Source organism: Cibotium barometz, chromosome 2, assembly GCF_041138505.1.
Source record: "Cibotium barometz isolate CiBa-2024 chromosome 2, ASM4113850v1, whole genome shotgun sequence".
NCBI lineage: Eukaryota > Viridiplantae > Streptophyta > Polypodiopsida > Cyatheales > Cibotiaceae > Cibotium > Cibotium barometz.
The window spans coordinates 17,019,947-17,030,257 of NC_141047.1; the positions used below are offsets into that span (position 1 = coordinate 17,019,947).

Consider the following 10,311-nt stretch of genomic DNA (forward strand, 5'->3'; position numbering starts at 1 on the left):
ATGATACCATAAAGAGCAAGTAATTGGTGTTGGTGGGGGTAGGCAGTGAAAGCTGACTAAAAAATGCGTGAAAGTTCTCTAAAAATTTTGAGCTTTCTTAAATTCAATTTTCAAAAGTAAGCCATGCGTCTCTTTCTGGCTCTCTCACTCACACACTCTTAAATAGAGAGCTTTCTTTCTCTCTCTCTCACACACACACACACTCTCTCTCACAGACACAGACACACAGACACACACCCGGGGGGGGGGAGAGATGGGCGAAACTGCTCAACGTGAGGAGCGGCTGCTTTCTGAGCTTCCGGGAGTTGAAGACCCTGCATGGTTGAGAGTGCTGGAGCTGGGCTCTGAAAACTGTAATCCGCCTCAATGTCATGGACATCACCAACGTTTTCCACCATCCAACGGCTGCCGATTCTCTAGATCGAATCCTACGGGTATTAGCTTGCCACGGCGTCCTCACTTCCTCCCTAGAGGAGGAAGACTCGGAACACACACACAATCCTCACTATGTGAGAAAATATGGGCTCAATGAAGTTAGCAAATATTTGGTCAAAAATGAAGATGGTGCCTCTCTTGCCCCAATGATACTCCTCAATCTAGACAAGGTTTCTACAGACGCATGGCATTGCTTGGATGTAGCCGTCCTCGACGGTAGCGTTCCCTTCAGCAAAGCTCATGGCAAACATCCCTTCCCTTATGCCCAAGATAACCTCTCCTTCAACAATATCTTCAACTCCGCCATGGCCAACCATACCAAGCTCTTTATCCCGTTGTTCCTTGACACCTACTCCAGCTTTGATGATGTAACTACCCTCGTCGATGTGGGCGGCGGGCTCGGATCTTGCTTGAGCATGATCATCTCTAAGCACCCTCACATGAAAGGCATCAATTTCGACCAGCCGCATGTGGTTGCTGCTGCACCGCAGTATCCTGGTAATATCTCATAAGCCATCCACCACAATATATCATATGGGGTGACTCGATAAGTTTTAGAAGTCATTAGCTCATCTGTTCCACAATAAAGAATGGGTGTAAATGGATAACTAAGTTTTTTTCAAATGACTTTAAACACATCATGGTTGAACATGTAGCTCGTGAATTTAGGTGTGATTGGTAAAGTATTTTGTCATTTAACTCCTTGCCACTTGGTGCTTGTGTATCTATACATACATATCAAGTCCAAGTGGGCTCCCATGCATGTGTGTGTGTGTGTGCGCGCGCGCACATACACACGCACGCACACACACACACACACACACACACACACACAAACAAACAAAGACATGAGTACATATTTTTATACATATGCACGCATGGTTGCATTGTATGTTATGAAAGGCAACCTAGGACCTTGAGGTGCTTAAACTTTGAAGAAAAACTATAAATTTAAAGAATTTATGTAAGCACACATGAATGCTTTTTTAAACCATTTTGAAACCAAAAAGGAAGACTTTAAGTTGGCTATGATGCAACGTGGCATATATTCAATAAATGTTTTACATTGTGCATGCACTCTTTTGATCACCATTGAGTTTAATCGATTTTTTCTAAATATGTTCTCCATAGTCACATGCAACTTCTTGCTTAAACTCTTATAGTCTATCATGTTGATGGCTTAATATGAAAGCTAGGTTTATACTTATTAAACATATGCCACTTGCAACCATCTAATGTGAGAATGCAAATCAATTTCCTTTACTACACAGGTGTTGAGAATGTAGGAGGAGATATGTTTGTCAGCATCCCCGAAGGCAATGCTATATTTATGAAGGTATTCTTTTCCTTAATCTTGATGATGCAACAATACGTATTGTGATCTGTGAAAGTGTGTTGAAATCTACAAGGTCATATCATGGCTCCATTGAAGTTGTTTCTCAAGTTTAACAAAAATCTTTCAGTGATTAAGTCTTTAAACCTTTGAAAACCTATGATTTGAATGAATTTCACAAATTTGACGGGCCTTATATAGTTACTCAAATTTATATATAGTACCCATTATCAAATGCATAATTAATAAATATATTAAATAAGGTATTTTTGCTCGCTCGCTCTCTCTCTCTCTCTCTCTCTCTCTCTCTCTCTCTCTCTCTCTCTCTCTCTCTAGCATTCTCACATTAAAGACAGCCAATGTCTTTTACATTAAAAAGACATACATTTCATTATTTTTCTTTAATTTTTTTTAAATGATCTATAAAATATTTATAATTAAATATGTCTCTAGTTCCATGTATTTAATTCCAATATTTTACATGTCTTTTAGGCATCAAAAGACATGTAGGATAGAGATGCAGTTTCTTTAAACTAAAGCCTTCTTTTTGGGATATGTAATCCAAATGCCGCAACTTAGGAGCTACATTGTACTAGCATTCCAAATTTTAGCCAAATTCAATGGCAAAATGAGGGACAAGCGTGTGTGAGATGCTTCTTAGCCATTGACACTATCAATTTTGAAGCTAACACCCTACAAGTTATAGTTCTCTTAAGCACAAAGTCTAAAGAGTAAGATAAATCTACTATAGCTATTCAATATTCAAGTTTGTTTTAAAAATAGCTTCTTTTATTCTAACGTGGTCTTTGGGTAAGTGATTTGAGTGTGCGCTTGGGTAGCAAAGTGTGTGAGTTCAAACTTGGCTTTGTACCTCTTGAAGAATCTGATGAAAGCATCAATACTAAACAAATGCACACAATAATATTAAAAATATTGTTTGGGAGGATTACTCATGCAAAATAGTGCTTTCACACGAGTTTTTAAACGTTCTTTTTTTTAACTAATCATGTGCCCTTTTGAAAGGACCTTGACTTGTTTCACAATATCTTGAAAATTTTTAATCCATATAATGATTTAAATATGCCAAAAATTTACCTTGATGAACTTTCTTATAAAGAAATATAGGCAACAACTTGAGTTTGTGAATGGGGGGCACTAAACAAGCTCTTTCCCAAAAACTATAGTTCATTTTAAACACAAAGAACTCAAAAATGAGGGGGCAAGTGAGAAACATAAACATACAAGATTGATAACATGATCTAGAGAAAAACACTACTCTTACAAAAAGCTAGAGAACATGCAAGTGAAAAACATAAATATGCAATATTATCTTTGACACGCTCTAGGGCAAAACACAAGTCCTACAAAAAGACTAGAACATGTGTGTATGTATGTACCTACATATATCTATATTATGAATATATATATTATGCACTCTTACATATCACCATCATTATTATAATTGAGATACATCTCTACCTAGATGCTAGTGCACTGTTAAAATACGTGCACACACCACTTTTGTAACTTCATTGACGTGCACTTTAAAATAAGTACACACACCACTTTTGTGTCCCAATAGAATTATGATTTATAATATTCTTAAATGAAAGAGCTAAAAAAAGGAGGTCAATCAATCTAAAAAACAAGCTTCCTTATTGCCATGATTTGTGTTAAGGTTTTTATGAACTTGAGTTAGTTAGCAAAGGGCACTTAAAACACGTAGATTCAATTGCTTGCATTTATAGGGGATCGTTGAGTGCTTGACTAATATGAACATTTTTGCTAGCCTTGACACATTATGTAGTTTAACTAAGTTTTTAAAAATATTCAATCATTGCTTTTATAAGAAACAATTACTCCTTAACTCTATTGTGATATGTTTTGGCAAGGGCAGTGATATTACACAATTGGAGTGACGAGCATTGTGTAAAAATATTGAAGAATTGTTACAAGGCTCTTCCAAAACAAGGTGGTAAAGTGATCGTGGTGGATGCTCTACTTCCATATGGAGTGGAGAGTGGGGCAAGGGCCCGTGTAGCCTACCAACTTGACATCCTAATGCTTGCTTGTCATCACGGTGCCCGAGAGCGCACCTATCAAGAGCTTCTTACCATTTCTAAACTTGCAGGTTTTGCACGCATGCAAGTTATCTCCAAGCTAAATGAGTGCATTATTGTGGAACTTTACAAATTTTAGGGAGGATCTCTCCTCTTATATGACACCCACAAAGTCCATCTATCTACATGCATAATGCATTAGCTTTCGTATTCTAACTTATAAATCCCATCATGAGGTTCCAAACCTTTTGATCATTCTATAGTGTTGGAATGGATTTATTTTTGCAATTATATGGATATTGAATTAAAAATTTCCATCTCCACCATACATACATGTAGAATTACCTCCTTCTTAAGCTTCTTGAATGAAAACACCCTATAAATATAGAAGAAGACAAACTTACAAATTATGGATTTAGCTTGAAGATGTTCTTACTTTATCAAACATTATAGTTCAACCTTATTTGTGATAATCATAAAATAGCTACACTTTTTTAAAACATAAAGTTGGGCACATGTGCATATTGGTGTATGTTTGATTTCGATCACAACATTTTGAATCTAAATATCCATGCAATACATCACCACATTTTCTACAAGTCTTAATGCCTTTAAAAAAATCATTTCTATAAAAATGTAATTTTTTTAAGAAAAACTTATGCATGTTAGGTTTGGGTAATTAATGAATTTTTTAAATTCTTTTTGCATGCTTAAGAACACTTTACAATAGCCTACTTAATTCTCTTAATTCATCCTCTAACATATATTTTAAACTCTTATGTTAGGGCTAGGAATAGAAACTTTTCTATATTTTATTTGCTTTCTTCTTTGCATTAAAAAAAAATCACACTTACAAAAACAATCCAAAAAATCTCAAGAACTAAAGAACATCTACATGTGTTGCACTCCTAGTCTCAGTACACTTGCAAGAACATCTACATGTGTTGCACTCCTAGTCTCAGTACACTTGCAAGAACATTTACGTGTGTAACACTCCTAGTCTCAGTACACTCCACTAGTAGAATAATGAATCCAAGATTGGTGCAAGTAGGCTTACCTTAGATCTATATATATGTCCAGACACGCGCGTGCGCGCACCCCTCGGGTGGTCCACTATGTAAGAATTACCTATAGCACGTGTGTTAAAGGGATATTTAAATAACGCCTTATTTGTAAATTTTGTATCTTAAATGTACCCCTTGAGGATGGAATTTTGTGATAAAACTGACCCTCTGGTATGGACTTTTTCTCTTTTTGAACTAGTAAACCCCTTATGTATGTACACTTTTTTGTAAGTCCACCAAAGAAAAAATCCCTTCTATTGAATGCATGTGCTATCTTACATAACTTTTAGTGGACCCCTCGAGACACACACACACACAAACACACAAAAGCATAGGTTGACATTCACACAATACATATACAAAGGGTTATGTTGAGAGAGAGAGAGAGAGAGAGAGAGAGAGAGAGAGAGAGAGTGAGTGAGTGAGTGAGATAGAGAGAGACAAAGAGAACTATTAGAGCCAACATAAAGTGGCTAGGCTTATGATTAATGGTGGGGTGACTGAGCCCATTCATTTGACAAGATCAGTCAGGGCAGGGATACCCACTTAGCCCTCTCTCCAATCTTATCTCGACTCAATAAGCTAGTGGACGACGGTGAAGTTGTAGGGCTTACTCTTCCAAGCGGAGAGCAGATGGTTGTCCAGGCATTGGAAGATGATTCTTTCATGTTCCTTAAGGCTCAAAGAGATAATGTTCAGAAGGCTAAGGCTTTTTGGGATACTTTTAGTCTTGCTTCAAGGTTATACATTAATATGCATAGATCTTCTCTGATAAGCTCTGTAGTACTGAGAGTGATTTTCTTGGTTTGGGATGGAATGGGAAGGTCATACAAAGGGGATGCATCACATGCCACTTGGGTTATCTGATTAGAGTTTATGTTGATTCACAAGCTTTGTTGGCATGGATTTCTGTGGATGACTCCGCCGGTCCTTGCTAGGGAACTTGAAGACAACCACCACAAACACTATGGTTGGGAGAGAAGGGAGCGTGGATGGGAAGTATACCCACCAAGGATGAGCCGACCTCACTAGCTAGACATGCAAGACCTAGGCTCTACACACTGTCTACCATGCTCTCCCACCACCACCTAGCACCGCAGTACCCCTACAGGTCTCTCACTAACACCACACACACCACTCACACCTCACTCACCTTGCTCACACAAAGAGATAGACAAAACACCAAACAGAGCACAACACTACCATCACAACAATACCAAAAAGGAGTGATACAAGCGAGACTCCGCTCCGATAGAAGGAATGTGCTAGAACTCCAGGTGATACCTGGGAGAGTGTCCTCCTCTGTGAGAGTATGTCCCAGACTATCTGTATGCTGCCGACGAGAGAGTGCTCCCCTTAACTCCTCCTTGGGTGTCCTCCTCCTCGGATGGTGCTCAAGAGGATCTGTCCCTGCCTTGGGAAAGGGAGAGGGGTGTTGCCTCCATGAGTGCCATCAAAGTTGGCCATGCACGTATGAGATGTCGAAGGGGACCAGCGGCGGTCAGAGGGGTCGAAGCGCACTAGGCGGTCGGAGGGCACCAGCAATTGGAGTCATCGGAGGGCACTGGGGGTCGGAGTGGTTGGAGCACACCGGCGGTCGGAGTGGTCGGAGCAATCAGAGGGCACTGATAGTCGGAGTGGTCGGATCAGTCGGAGGGCACCAGTGATCGGAGTGGTCGGAGCACACCGGCAGTGACGGCGGTCAGAGTCATCGGAGGAGGGCATCGACGGCGGTGACGGCGATCGGAGTGGTCAGAGGAACTGGCTTCCCATCCACAGGTCACCCACTACTACTCAATTCACCGTCCCGATGAATGCTAAGAAAACACAAGTGAGCCTCCGGGAAAAACATCCGGCAAAAGCAGGCTGCCAGGCATACTTCATACAATGATCCTTCCAGGTAAAGCTTCTCGAGAGATACAAAATAAATAAAAATGAATCAACTAGGCTCGTGGGCAACTTCATCCAATGAGCTATAGAAAAAAATGATTGAACAAGGAGCTCCTGGGCACTTCATCCAGCAAGCCATTTCTTAGAGCTCCTGAGCACTTTATCCAGCAAGCTATCACTAACTGTATTACCACTGTCATCCCCCGGGCAAAGCATCCAACAGAAGGTTACCTCAACACAAAAGCACAAAAACCAATCTAAACAATAATAATCACTGGCCACTTTGTCTGGGAAAAACTTCCGGCACGAAGTCCAGGCATACAAGATACAGAATGAAATCTGGCCATGGCCAGTACATAAAATATTCCACCTCATTAACAGAAAAATATTCACTTCTCCCAAGCATCAGTAGCGTGTGCCAAGGTAGCCTCCCAAAGAACTTTTGCTTCAGTGTCAAGAGTGCTCATAAACTGCCACAAATATGCCCATACCAAGGGCTTGGCAGTCCAAGGGTTGTTGAGAAGAGCTGCACATGCACCTGTTGTGTTATGGTATTGCATTATGGTATTGCAGAGCGATGAATTAGGGGTGTGCCCTTCAAAGTTTCTCTGCAACCTAGTTGCACCCCATGCCAAGAGCTCTTTAACACATTTAGATGATCCTCTATGTGCTGCAAAATGCTGTAGAATGGTTGGACTAGGCTACCAAGTGTAGAGGTGTAGCCCTCTATGTCCTGCAAAATGTTGTAGAATGGCTGGAATGGGCTACCAAGTGTAGAGGTGTAACTGCACATGTTTGTGCCACTATGGGCATCTGAACAACATCTAAAACTTGTTGGACATAATCAAAGTGGCCACTTTTTACTGCATAATGGAGGCACTCATAATGGAGGCATGTCCTCCCATTGGGTGGAGGCACTCATAATGGAGGCATGTCCTCCCATTGGGAGCATCAAACATAAGGATATAGCTCCCCACGCCACAAGCCACTCACTCAGATTGGCCATGTGACGCAGCATAATGCAAAGGTGAGAGGTCGCAATTGCGAAAGAGGGTGCCGATGGGGAGTGATGGGAGAGGGTGGTAATGCATGGAGGGAAGTGAGGGCAGTGAGAGAGGGGCAGGGGGGTCAGGTGAGTTGACGAGACGGGTGAGGTGAGAGAGGGGGGGTGGGCACCGTTTGGTGAGGGTTTTGGTCAGTGGGGTTGGGAAAAGTGGGGAAGGGGGGTGGTTGGTCGCGGTGAGGGGTGAAGTAAGAGGGGGAGAAACCTTTTGGTTTGTTTTTTTTTAATATAAGTATTATTATTATATTTGGTTTTTTTTTAGGTGGGGAATGGGGTGGTGGGGTGTGGCAAGAAGGTGTGCAGCGCCAACGAGCTCCATCAATGGTGCACAGCCGCCGGCCGCGAAAGAGAGGAGGACGGAGGGCGTGATTTTGTTGTGCAGGGGAGGGGAGGGGGCGTTGGGGGGTTGGGAGGTCGGCACACGAGAGGGGGTGGGTGAGGTGGAGAAGGAGAAGGAGAAGGAGAAGGGGGAGTGGGGAAGAGTGAGTGCCACAAAGGGCTGGGGGTTACACCCGAGAGAGAGGACGGGTGAGGGGGCCAGCACACCAATAGAGGAAGGGGGAGGTGAGGGAGTGAGGGTCCGCCGAGGGGGGCGGTGAGTGATAAAGGGGGCTGGTCGGCTGTGTAGGGTGAGAGGGTGGGGTCAGGTGAGGTAATGGGGGGGGGTTGGTGGTGAGAGAGCTGCGGGCGAAAAGGGAGAGGGTTGGGTGTGGTGAGAGAGGGGGGCTGGTGGTGAGGTGAGAGAGGGGTGCACAAGGGAAAACGAAGGGGGGGCTGCTGCGCACCCAAGAATAGGCGAGGGGGGCGACTGGTTGTGAGGTGAGAGAGGGGGGGTTGGTCGGCAAGAGGGGGGACGGGTGAAAGGGGGAGTGGGGCCGGGGAGCTGCGGGCGGCGGGTGAGGGGGTGAGGGTGAGGGTGATGCGAGGGGGGGTGAGGAGCGGGATGGTGGTCGGTGAGGGGGGTTGGGTCGAGAGAGAGGTGGGCTGGGGGTTGGTCGGCGAGAGGGGGAGAACGGGTGAAAGGAGGAGTGGACCCTCAGGATAAGGTCCTTTTTACCTATTTTCAATTAATTCCAATTACACATTGGAAAGTTCTTTTTGAATTTCTGTTTCTAGGAAAATCATTTTAAACACTAAAAGGATTTTTATATCCAAAAATATCTCAATTTTGAATTACCTCTCTCTAGACATTTTCTCTCTCTAGGCCAAAACAGGGTAAAATAGGATCTTTCTTTTATTTCAGAGAGGGGAATAATTATAAGATCAAAAGGGGAGGTTCTTACACCTGTACATCTCAAAAGCTGGAGGGAGGAATCTTACAGGTTTTGATAGACTTGAGGTGTTTGTGGGACCGGGAGGACAGGTGCTAATAGGTTGGGAGAGTGCTTGTTTGATATGGAATTTGCATAGGCAGGGGGTTGTATGTTAGGGTTGCTCCGGAGGAATGAGGGGTATTAGTGTATGCTACCGTGGCTACTTGAGCTCCTGCTGATATGAAGTGGCCTGGGGCGGTGGAGGGGTTTGTACAAAAGTAGCCATGGGGGAGGGAAGGGTATGTGGGGTAGCTAAGAAGGAGGGACTAGTGGGGGCAGGGTTAATATAAGATTGGGGGGCTGATTGAGGGTTCAAGAAAAGTGTTGGGTTTGGTTGGTGGTTAGGAGCCTAGGAAGAAGTTGAAGCACTACTGGTTGGGGTCACCATGTAGTCTTCGGCAAAGGGATTAAGTGGGGAGGCACCTTGCTTAAGTTGTTGCATGAGGCAAAGTCCCTTGAGGTAGTAACACTCCTTGTGCTCATGGCCTGCCTTTGAGCAAAATGAGCAATATTTCTTGGAGAGAAAATCATTTGGAAGATGGCCTTGCGAGTTACATACCAGGCACCATGGACTCGTCTTGGAATCTTTGACCTTGAACTGCTCAATCTTCTTCCGGAGCGCTGCCACCACAGCCGCGTCCTCTTGTTTTGTGACCTTTTGAAATCTTCAAGCTCCTTCTTAAGCTTGGCTAGCTTGTCCATGGAAGTGGATGTAGAAGCTACCGTCGGGGCTAGAGGAATGATTAGAGGAGCCGAAGACATGCCGGGGATAAGTGGGGACCAAGAGGTACTATGCTCTGTCATGAGGCGATCATTCTCCAGTTGTGTAGCTCTATCTTGGAAGTCTTGCAGGGTACCTTGGGGTGGAAACGTCTCTCTTATCTTCATTGTTGTTTGAGTAGGGAGTGCTCGAAGCACACACTATTGTAGCATGTAGTTTCCAAGATCTTGGGGTAGCCAAGCGACCAAAACTTTAGCTCTTGTGGAAGCTGGGCCACCTGACTCCCCCGCCTTCATGGAGAGTTGGTTGAGCTCTTGAGTGATGCGGTCGAAGTAGTTCCCTAGCCAAAAGGTAGCCAAGAACTATAGCGTGAGGGTGGCAATCCGGGAAGTGGTTGATGGGAAATTGACTGTACCACACCGATCGGCACTT

General features: G+C 43.4%; 1 pseudogene; it reads left to right on the plus strand.

Moving 5' to 3' along the window:
- The first annotated feature begins 253 nt into the window (after positions 1-253).
- LOC147640729 (flavone 3'-O-methyltransferase OMT2-like) lies at positions 254-4,031 on the plus strand (annotated as a pseudogene).
- The last annotated feature ends 6,280 nt before the right edge of the window (positions 4,032-10,311 follow it).